Below are 12,275 nucleotides of genomic sequence, written 5' to 3'. Positions count from 1 at the left end.
TGCTTGTTTTGTTTCCTGTTGATTGTCATCCAATTTTTGACCCATTTTTTGTTGTGTTTCATCTATTTTTTGATCCAATTTTTGTTGTGTTTCATCCATTTTTTGATCCACTTTATCCATTTTCTTTGATGTTTCTTCTTGATTTTCTTGCATTGTATCCATTTTTTTTATGTTTCATGCATTTTTTGTGACTGCAGTTGCATCAGTTGTAATAATTTATCTATTCCTGATAATTCCGGTTGTTCTGATGCCATGATTGTTGTTTCGAAAATGTCTTCTTGTCCTATATGTTCTTCTTGTTCTATATGTTCTTCTTTTTCCAAATGTTCTTCTTGTTTTTTGTTTTCTTTGTTTTGCTTCTAGTTGTTATCGACATGTAGTTAAAATTTATCCCCGCCTGATACGAAATTTGAAAATACCTTGTATGCTGTAGAGACGAAAATTTTTCTCTCCCCAAATATAATCAATTTGTCACACAAATTTTCAAATTTATCAAAATTCAAATCAATCAAAAATAAAATAAATATGTAAAATTGTACCTAGATAGAAATCGATCCAAACAAATTTTTTATAAATTTTAAATATATCAACTTTTTCCGACGGGCAAATAAATTTTCCTTCACCTGTTTTTCCGTTTCCTATCCCTTCAAATTCACAACCAGAGATACCTTCACGCCACACGTTGGCTCGCCATGTTGTTATGATCTACTTTTTATTTTTTTAATATCAATTGATCTTTATTTGATTACTCCAACTAATTATTTAATCACTTATCCAACTGTCGCAAATCATACAAAAAAATTAATAAAAAATCTCAGGGTGCCTCTTTATAATACAAAAAAAAAATATCTAAATTATCTTATGTTATACTTATCTTCTCTCATGGTTTCAGTATCTCTTAGTTGGTTCTAATCGGGAAAAAATATTACGAAAAGGAATTAAATAGAAATATAAAATAAGCATACAGAATTTTATTATCAAAATCAATACTCTAAAAATGGATCAAATTTAAAACCTATGGACACAGCTGTCCGAATGAAATTTTTACCACTTAAATTTATTCTAGTTAAAAAAACAATTTATCGGTTTGTTCCCGATGACTTTGATATAACAAGCTAAACAAACTAATTTAGGTATTCGTAAATTACCTATACTTCCTATTTACTTTTTGAAATATTGAAATCTTAATTCATATGCTTTTACTTAAAATTTTAGTTTCCGAACATAAAAAATATTTCACATAAATTGACTGACCTTTTGCTTCACTCACTCTGATGTGTTCTCTTGACCCAAAACAGCTCTCCCTCGTTGACTATGTTAGGCTACCCATCAAAGCCTTCTCCGTTCTCAAGCTTCAAATCTATCAGCATACCAGCACCAATTCTCCAACAAAAAACAAACTCCAAAAATTCTCTCCTCTCCTTCTCACAATAATACAGAATCAAAGAGGTATTTCGTCTCAATTTGATCTGTCTCTCGTTCCACTTTCAGCTCTATTCTCCACTATCTCCACTTTTCTCCACTGTCAAAACACCCACTGGTACTTGCTAACTATCCACGAAAACGTTGACTGCTCTTCAGCGATACCAATAACATAATGAGTTCCTCTTTCCAAAACTATCTCAACATTCAAAACAAAACTTTCCCCATTCCAAAGTGCCTAGCCAATCAGAAACATTTATCTCCCCACCTTCTTTTTTTTTATTTGAAAACAAACAGGCATTCTCTCAAAAATATTCATACCCAAACTTACGACTTTTCGGAAATTATAATTATCTAAATATTCCTATCATTAAACAAACATATTTAAAATTCCAAACTTTCTTTACCTCAATTTCCTAAGAACTAATTACTGTGGCATGCATAACAAAACACCGTTATAATCTCCAAACACCCTGAACAATTATGGTCTATTCATATCACTTTCTTTCCTAATGTTTTATTTTTCAGGGAAAAAACTTACTAACGATTAATCACTTCTTAAAAACTACTTATAATAAATAGTTACAAATCAATGTACAGGGTGGATCAAATTTATGTGCCCGCGTTATATTAAAAAAAAATTAAAATTTTTATTCTATCTTTGATTGATAGATTGATCCACAATAATACATACATACATACATACATACATACTATTATGCTCTGTATTTTCTCTTTGTTATGAGATTGATAAGCATATTATTAATTCGATTAATTAATTAATTATTTTAATTGCTACTCATGAAAACAGAACCAAAATTTAATAAAACTTTTCAATAAAAAAATATTCTCAGAGCTAATTGATTGGATGCATTTCTTTATTTTGCGGCTTCTAGTATTTCTCGTTGCTTACTAAGGACAAAGTCCGTTTGACTTTATTCAGGACAAAACAGGGAAAATAAATATACCTAAAATCATATAAATTTTATAACTAAAATTTATTTATATACTATACCAAAAATATAAAAGATTAAAAATTTCTGCTAACTTTATTGTATTGTAAAAAAATGTCTTATCTACTCAACAATAAATCTTTAATTCTACTATTTCCTTTTTGAAATAAAAATTCATTCAAATGAATCGGTAGACTGTTCTTATTATTATAAAAAAATTTAATTTTCACTTTTTAAATAGATTACTTATATCTTCTATGAATTTATGAATGAATAATTTATGCTGTGAAAGTGTTAAGTTGACAAAAAACAAATATGGTATGTAATACAAAACAACTCATTTCCTTACTTCTTCTCCTTAATTGTGTTTTCCTCAGTTCTCCCACGACGTGCTTCTCGGATGCTGCAACTGTCCTTCTCCTTCAAACGGTTAAAAAACAACACTCGCTCGAATTCTCTCCCTAATTAAATCTCTGACTCGATAAAAACAATATCAATTTTTAGAATTCCAAGATTTTTCTCAGCTCAGTATCTCGTGCAAAGTTTATATAAAACGGCTACTCGTTCCAGACAGAAACTGGAATCTATTCGGACACAAGGAGTTTGTACTTCTCGACTTGATCATGATTTCGTCTCAACACGGATCTGCTTCCACGGCCACCAAATTAACACACTTTTCAGAAAAATACTAGTTTCAAAACTGGACTGCCTGCTCTCGATGTTAATTACACAGTGAATTCTTTTTCCCTCATCAATCCGAAACTCAACCACTCTATTCTACCTGCATCTATCTCCTCGCCAATCACAAGCATTTTCCAAACATCATATCCATACTTTCATTTTTTTAAGAACAAATAGTATTGTATACAAAAATTCTTTCTTGTCAATTTCCAGGAGATATTAAAACTAATTTTAATTACAATCTAGAAAAACCCTCTCTTCTAACTAAACAAAATTGTTTACGATCCGTTTCTTTGTGCGAAAACATTTGGAAACATTGTCGATTGTTTACTCCAACCGCGGATACATTCTAAAAACAACCGTTTTTAGTTCATTGTGTTGAAATGTATAAATCTGTTCGTAGAAACTTTACCACTAAACTTTTACTCTTCCAATAGTAAAAGTATATACTTATCTACTACATTTAAACGACGCATTTAGTAATCACAAAAAAAATCCCGGTCCGTATTAACAAAAAAAAAACATAAAGTAATTGTGACCTTAAAACTACACCCTATATATTGATATTTTCAAGATCCGTTTACACATTTGAAAAAATAAAAAAAAACTGCAAAAAAAGCTTTTAATGGATCACTTTCATTTATTGCGCAGACAATTTAATGACATTCATTTTGAAATTATATCAAAATTTTTCTTCAAGTTCTTAACCCGCGAGTAGTCGCGCCGTTAGATAGAATCTCACATTTTATCCTTATTCGTGATAACTTGATGAAAAATTTTGCAATTTTGAAAAAATTTCGTAAGTGCCTCGAGGAGGGATGTAGTAATGCGTAGGATTTTTTTTCTTCTTCTTCTTCTTTTTTTTGTGGAAGTTATGGCTTTGGGGAGAGCCAATTAGCTTTAAATAATATTTCTAACATAACAAGTAAATAAAAATACTATAAAATTAAAATTTGTTGTAAATTCGTATTTAAATTCGTATTTTGAGATAGAATCTAACACGCGACTATTCACGTTACAGAAGTGAGTGCGACTACTCCCGGGTTAAAAATTTCGATATAATGTGAAAATTAAAGTCCCTAAATTGTGTGCGAAAAAAAATTGAAGTGAACCATTAAACTTAGTTTTTTTGTGCTCTTTTCAAATGTGTAAACAGATCCTGAAAATGTCAATATAGAGGGTGTTGTTTGAATGAATTTTCCTTGTGATTACCAAGTTTGTCGTTCCAATGTAGAAAATAAGTATTGATTATTCTTAAAAGGAGTATTTGTTCATTAATTTTAATAATTTGTTATTAACAGTTAATAATACCTGCTTTCTAATCTCAGAGTTCTTAAAAATTTCAATATCTGTACCTCAGAGCAAAACAGTTTTGCTCAGAAAATTTTAATCCCAGTAAGCCAAAAATTAGACAACTTAAATTTTGGTCTTAATACAGTTAACTGTATTAAGACCAACATTTAAGTTGTCTAGTTTTTTGGCTTACTGGGATTAAAATTTTCCGCTCTATTCACAGAACCAAAATAGTAGAAAACTGAAATTTTGGACTTAATGACTCACTTGGATAAAAATTTTCCGCTCTATTCGCACAGCCAAAAAAGTAGAAAACTGAAATTTTGGACTTAATACAGTATACAGTTTTGCTCTGAGGTACGGATATAATTTCAAAATTAAAATCATTAAATTATCTGCGCAAACAAATGAAGCGAACTATTAATCTAGATTTTTGTGCCCTTTTCAAATATGCAAACGGATTTTGAAAATTTCAATATACGGGGTGATTATTTCCAAGCATAATAAATGGATATCAACCAAAGAACCTCATCGAAAGGAATACAGAGAAAAAGAAAGTAGCAGACCAATATTGCAAAAAAAAGCTGTGTATAGAAGAGTTGTTAAAGAACCCAGAAGACAATAGTACCCACAGCGTTAAATTATTTGAATATTTAAAAGCTCAAGAAAGAAAATGTAGACCAGTGGTTAATATTAACAATGGAAATATACTTCACAGAACTATATAGAAGCAAATAAAGTCCCGAAGAGGAAGAATGCACAGTAAAAGACATGAGTGGTAATAGGGATACGAATATAAATGGTGAATATTTACGACATCAACGAAAGAATGAAAACAGAAAAAACACCTGGACCAAATGAAATTCCCAACAAGCTAATTAAAAATGGAGGGGAAACAACATTAATAACCTTAGTAACTTTTCAGACTAAGACACTGGTGTCTGACACCTGTGTCCGCCAGCCGTGTTCAATTGCAGCAAAGCATTGTTGAACCACTAAAATCAGACAGACACTCAAGTGGCTCGTCTGTAGTCGTTCATTTAAGTACCCTTTCAGACTTTTCAGTACTTTTCATTTAAGACACTGGTGTCTGCCACCAGCAGTAAGTACTCTTTTACACTAAGCCCCGTATTTATAATCAGTACTCAAGACCGATCTCGAGATCGGTCTCAGCCAAGACGATCTTACATCGACGTCATGCTCAATACCACGTTCTGTTTTATAAACGAGTCTTCGGCTTTTCTCGGCCAAGATTGATCTCGAGGCTGGAAAATTAGGGATTTTAAGCAATTTTGACATAGAACACCAACTAAAAACGATATTCTGTCAATCGTCAAGTCAAATATATTTGCAATGTTTTTATAGATGTGATTTGTTTTTTGAAAATAAATTATTACAATGTTTTGAGTTAAATAAAGTCTACTTTATTGGTGGAAAGTTTACATTTTTATTTTTATAAATCAATAAAATGCTATTTTTTCAAAGGTTAATGACCTCTCATAATTTCTTTTCATTATGAGGTAAAGGATTTATTTTCTTTGTGGTAAAGGATTGCATATTAAAGGAAAGTATAAATATATTCTTTGATATTACCCCAGTATAACAGAATATTGTGATATTATTACTTTATTCTTTGTTGGGAGTAATGGGTTTTATGAAATATTCAAAGTAGCTACTAAGAGAAAACAATGGGAGACATTCTTTACTTCTTACTGAGAGAAAGCAAATAAAACTCTGGTACTTCCTAGTAATACCTGCCTTTTTATTAATGGTGTAAGCTTTCTTCTATGTTTATAGACTTCATCTGACTTAAAACAAAGAAGAAACCATGACAGGTGGAACTTATATAAAATGCAATTTACTAGTTTCATGGAAATAAGCCACAATTTAAGTTTGAAATTAAATTTATTTAATGTTTAAATTCTTAAAGACAGATCACATGTTATAATTTTTTTGTGACGGATATTCTTGAGTTAAAGTTGATTTTATGTAATTGAATTGACAATCTTTCAATAAAATCGTCCCAGGAATGCAACTCATAAATATATTAGCGATATTGTTTTAAAGTTATCTACTCTAAAATATATAAATATATGTCTGAATTGTCAATATGAATGAGTCAGATAAAATTAAATTATTAGAAAAAGTTTCTATCAAGCAACAAAAATATTGATATAAAATATTAACAATATTACCCAAATAACAGCACAAAAGTAAATATATCCTTTCCATTTCTACTGGGCATTAACGCTCCCCCTCCAATTCTACACTTCTCTATCATCCAAATCTCCTTACTGCTTCGAACAACTTTTTTCATGGTCTTTCTCTTTTTTTCCTCCAAAAGTAATGTCTTACATGTCGCTCTTACATTCAAGTAATGTTGACCTAGCCACCTGACTTTCCATATCTATTATTTTTTGCCAGTCCTAACTCTAGAACTAGAAGTCTACCAGAACTGTCAGCCCCTACCAGAACTAGATGTCTATTTTCATTTCATCTTTCTTATTTATTGTTTCAAGTGTCACAAGCATACAATGCCACTAGTCAAATAACTGCTTCATATACATATTTGCATTATAGCTGTCCTACATACATTTCTGACCTCAATCATATACCATCGATCTGTTTTCTCTTAGTGGTATCTTTTCTATTTCTTTTTCTTCTTCCCATTTATCAATTATTGCCACTCCTTAATACTTGAATTGGCTGATATTTTCAATTTTGTATGCCTTTGTTACTCTTTTTAGTGTGAAAAATTTATTCTATTTTATCTCTCCACACATTTCAATACACTTTATATTTTGTTTTTGTTTCATTTATAGACATGCAATTTTTGAAGTTATACTTCTTTACGGGCGTAATGACGGTGAAATTTTATATGGGAAAACCTAGCGACCGGGCGCATGCGCATTATAACTTTGTTCTGATTGGATGTTCAAATGACATGACAAAAATTATCCAATATGGCAGCTGTGGCACAGCTGTGGGACTGTGCATGGTTTGGTTATAATGTATGCTTGTTGCGTTTTAAAATTTGTAGGAAGAGAAACAACAAACAAAAAGTTAGTTAATGGTTATACTGCCTTTTTAAATAGTTTTCATATTATATTTTTGGACTTATTTACATAGAAGAGATGATTGTTGCATGCCAATGTGAAAGCTCATCAAACTGTGCCTAGTATGAGTGCCGCAGATCTCGCTTATTCAAAGCTAAAGAATCTTTCACTGGTAAGTGTTTTATAAATAGTTGATCAAATTTTGTTATGATATATGAACATAGCCACTTTGCACGACGCAAGTGATTGCGAAATTTATTAGTCGTTATACGGGCTCCGATACCTACCTTGAACCTACCAAAATACATAAGTAGTATGTAATACTTTTATTTACATAATTTGATTATCATCAAAATTTCTATCATATTCACCTAATATATTGTCTTCTTACTCTATGTTTTGTTGTATTTTTTCAATTCTAAATCATTTCAATTCAAAATCAAAATAATTTGATTTACATAAGTTAAAAATGTCAAAAGGTTAATCTGTTTAGTTAGACGATCTTCGCACATAATGACAAGCTGTCTCTGTGGCGAAGTTTTAATGCGGGTGAATCCCAATACAACGCAAATACCAGCCGCGTGGTAAGTTGGTTCGAATCCCAATAGAAACTTTTATTTTTTTTATACATTTTATGATTGTAAGTATATTTATTATATAATTTTATTTTCAGAAAATACGTATTTAGTTAAAAATTTTTCCGACAATTAATGTTCAGAAATCATTTGTGGCATTTTTAATGTGTTTTTTGGCACTGTTTTAATAAAAATGTTTTAGAAGTAGTAAGTATAAATTAATTTAATATTTAAATAAAATATAAATAAAAAGTATATTAATTTCGTTTATAATCATACAATCATATAATAGAAGTATAACTTCTTACGTGCGTACAAAGTACACACACATTCTTTTTTTTGCTTCACCTCTCAAGTTTCTAAACAACTTCAGTTTTTTTTCTTAAGAGGACTATGTCATCTGCATAAATAATATTATACAGTGATGAATGTGCTAATAACTGGCAAAATGACACGAAATATGGAAAACGTCATATGTTGTGAAATAAAAGGAGATGAAACTAGTAGAGGTACACAATTATCAATAGGAACCTATAAATTTAAATTACATAATTTCCCACCATTAGATGTCTGTGACAGTTGTCATACTCCTCCGATACGTCTAAAGGTGGAAAACTATATAATGTAAATTTATAGATTACTATCGATAATTTTACATCTCTTTTTATTTCACAACATACGTTTTCCATTTTTTTGCACTATTTTGCTGGTTATTAGAGTGCTCATCACAGTATTGCTGTTTACTTGCCTGGACCTCGGAAGTAATCTACACTATGTCGACATGGTGTTTTTTTGAGTTTCTTTAATCCACTTATTTTATTAGTTGGATTATAAAAATTGGTTATATATTATCATTAAAATATAGTCATATTGTCTTTCAACTAATTATGGGATATATCAAATTTTTATTATATATAACATTTTAAGTGCTGTAAACTTTGTTGCAAACACACTCTAAACACAGTTGCGCGAAATGACATAGTGTAGTTTACCTGCGAGTTCCAGATGTGTAATTAATTTTATATTTGGTAAGGAAAGGATTGTCAAATAAATACTTATTTAAAAAGAGGGAAACTCATACTCATTTATTTTAAAATAAAATATAAAAATACATATTAAAAAAATAAAATAAAAAATAATATATCTAACATAATACAGATTCAATAATGTATTCTCAGAATAAATAAACAAATTCCAGTTGAATGTAGAACAGGAGAAAGACAGAAGATAACCATATATTTATATTCCAAAAATATATGGTTAAAGTACAATAGTAGAGTACCTTTGACTTACACCACTTTTGCTCTCAGGGGCTCATTTATATCTATTGAATAACCTACTATTTATTTAGCAATTATCAATAAATACCTAGCTGTAATAGTGGGGTAAGTAGATAGTGTCTGCATGCATACCCACTGTCATATATTCCTATTAATAATCCTGGATTCCAAGAGCTAAAATTCCATTTTAGCTCTTAATGCTCTTAGATCAAATTAATATTGAATGACTTGATAACTTTGTTGAACAACAATATACATAATCTCTCTTCTAGTACCTACATTTATTATTCATTTACAGAATAAGATAAGGGCCTAAATAACAAATATGTCTTTACAGTACCTGTACATTTGGAAAATGAGCAACCTCATAAAAACTGGTTATATTCCCATGAGTAGCATAAAATCTTTGATGTTTAAGTTAATGTTAATGCCACGATGAACTTTATTATTGTAATACTCCATTGTATTTTAGATATATTTTTATCATGAATGTGAATATTATATCGCTTTTGTATACTTCCCGGGCGATTCTCTTCTTCAATATTATCAATAATCTCTAAAAATTCTTCCATTTCTTCATACAGTTTTATTGTAATTAGAAAAACAAAAAAATATACATTAGGCAATCCATCGACCTGTCAAAAATAAACCACGTGCTGTTTGGTTGGCACACAAAACTGTTCTTAACCTAAACTCAATGTAATTATTCATTTTTCGTATTTGTTTTTTGTCGTGATTTTGAGCTAATATAGTATTTAAAGACATTCATTAGATTAATTATTTTATAAACTTTTCGTTTCTGGTGATTTTGAGTGCTGAAAACATGTCTGTGACTTGTATAGTAGTGAACTGTGGAAGTCCAACTGATCGGGATAATGTTAAGTTTAATTTGTTTTTTGTCGTGATTTTGAGATAATAGAGTATTTAAAGACATTCATTAGATTAATTATTTTATAAACTTTTCTCTTCTGGTGATTTTGAGTGCTGAAAACATGTCTGTGTACTTGTATAGTAGTGGACTGTGGAAGTCCAACTGATCGGGATAGGCCAATGTGAAAAACTTTATTTTATCCCCTACTTTGTTAAAACAATATTATTTTGTTTTTTATTCTATTCAAAATAAATGCAGTTTTGACAGGGAATTTGTTTTATTATTTATTTATTCCATATAGACCTGGATCCTGCGTACCAAAAAAAGTTGATTAATAGCAAGCTGAAAATTGGTTAATAGTTTAACAGTGTCTAATCGGACAAACTTTGATGTATGGGAACACTGGAACGGGAAGTTTTAACTGTGGTACAGGTTAAAAATTTGTAACGTCAGAGTACAAAAACGTTCCGCGTATTTTGTCAGATGGAACTTCCAATTGATTTGTTACCATTTCATTAAACTCTTATGCACAAATTAGACTGGGGTTTATCACTAACTGGGCATTTTAATGAGTGGAACACGAAGAACATGTCAAATGACAGGAATCATGTTGGTTAGTAATAGCAACCTGATTTTTGCATGAGAGTTTAATGAAAGGGTAGCAAATCAGTTGGATGTTCTGTCTGACAAAATACATGAGACGTTTTCGTAATCTGACGTTCCAAATTTTTAAACTGTTCCAGTGTCCCCATACATCAATTGTCCTACTAGACACCGTTAAGCTATTAACAAATTTTCAGCTTGCTATTAATAAATTTTTTTGGTACGCGGGATCCAGACTTAATAGGTTTGTTCGTAGTATGATTCAAACGATCAGCAACCGCTGCCAACCATCAGACGCATGCGCAGTTAAAAGTTAGCGTTGGTAGACTACGAACATGCATGTGTCTGATGATTGCCAAGTGTTGCTGAATCATTCTACGAACAAACCTATCAGTAAGCACAAGTTTGTGATATCCATGGGTGGTAAATAACAGGAGGCAGGATTCGATTTTTAAAACATTTATTTTAGACTCAAAACATAGTCATACCTTAAACAATACAAATACAGGGGCATACCTTAAATGATAAATGTATATTATCATTACAAGTTGATACTAATTACAAAAATAAATATGTACACACTTAAAAGACCAATACATAATTACTCATGATGAAGAAGTACATTATAATTAAAAATGAATAACCATTTTCATATCCCTTCAACAAGAAGCCAAAGCCGTCTTATATTTCAGTTCGTTTAGAGAGCGGAACAAGCACTCTTACCAAACAGTTTCAAAACTCATTAGTTTTTTTCATCAGATAATGCACATGTTGCTATCTGCAAACCATGTAGCTGTAACATCTGTACATGCATTGGGTTCTTCTTCTTCTGTCTTGCTGTGGGCATACTCAGTTGCAATATGACGGCAGACTTCACTATTACCGGGCATACACATACAATTTGCATTTACTATGTCATCAGAACTGGCTATCACCCCACCCAAGCATCTAGTGGTTTAGCATTTGCTTTTTGGGAATGCTTCACCTAAAAAAAATATTTTAGCTTTTTGGGAATGCTTCAACTAGAAAAATTTATTTTTATTAGAGTAGTTGCGCTCTGTGCAATGATTGAGAATATTTTATTTAAAATCAGACATTCATATAATATAATTTTAGAACAAACAATCATGACTGTTTATAATTCTCTTTTCTATCATAGCAATTACATGTCGTCAACCTAATCTGTATACTGCGTAACTCCATTTATCCAAATTTTACAGGAGACACAGAAAACTGTTTTTCTAAATATGACTAATGCAAATACTATGTATCTCCCATTTTAAACGATAGGATGCTAAAATGGAATATAATTTTATAGATACATGATACACATATCACTAACATTTGTATATTGTTTAATGAGTATTTAATATTGTTTCATACAGATAGGTATATAAATGTAAATAAATCTAATATTTAGAACCAATTTATCCAAAAGACACTAATACTGTTATCCATATATTTCTTAATGGTGAATAAATAAAATAAAGGCATACCTTTCCAACAATAATATAGAAATCATTAACAATTTTTACTCCAAC

The sequence above is a fragment of the Diabrotica virgifera genome, chromosome 10 (genome assembly GCF_917563875.1).
Source record: "Diabrotica virgifera virgifera chromosome 10, PGI_DIABVI_V3a".
Lineage (NCBI taxonomy): Eukaryota > Metazoa > Arthropoda > Insecta > Coleoptera > Chrysomelidae > Diabrotica > Diabrotica virgifera.
This window is presented reverse-complemented; position numbering follows the sequence as displayed.